Genomic DNA, 501 nt, shown 5'->3' on the forward strand with positions numbered 1-501 from the left:
CTGATTGGTGGTTCTAAGAAGGTAAAGGGACCCCAGTGATACGCAACACACCCCAGAGTCCTATGGTCCTATGATTCACCATCAGGGCTCAGAGATGGGCCAGGCTTCATACGGCTCAATGGACAGAGGCAAGCTCACCACCCACCTCTACTCTCCTCACTGCAATATCTTCAGGGGTTTTGCAGTGTGTCTGCTCCCCTCCCCCTACACCCCACAGCCCCCCCCACCCTGTGTCTTGCCTGCTGGTGGGAAGACAAAAATGTGACTTGTAATACTTGTCCCCAACTCTTGTGACGTTTTTTCTCCACCCAGGAAGAGGTTGGGTGAAGCAAAGCTTGGGTCTCAATGCTCCATGTTCTTGAGATGAAGGCTCGGCTGTGCTGACATCTGAGATGACATTATCTTTTGTCGCATGGAGCTGTCTCCACATTGCACACACTTGACACAATAGCATCCCCCTCCTACAACCCCAGATGCGACAACAGAGACTGTCTCTGGACA

The sequence above is a fragment of the Arvicanthis niloticus genome, chromosome 20 (assembly GCF_011762505.2).
Source record: "Arvicanthis niloticus isolate mArvNil1 chromosome 20, mArvNil1.pat.X, whole genome shotgun sequence".
NCBI lineage: Eukaryota > Metazoa > Chordata > Mammalia > Rodentia > Muridae > Arvicanthis > Arvicanthis niloticus.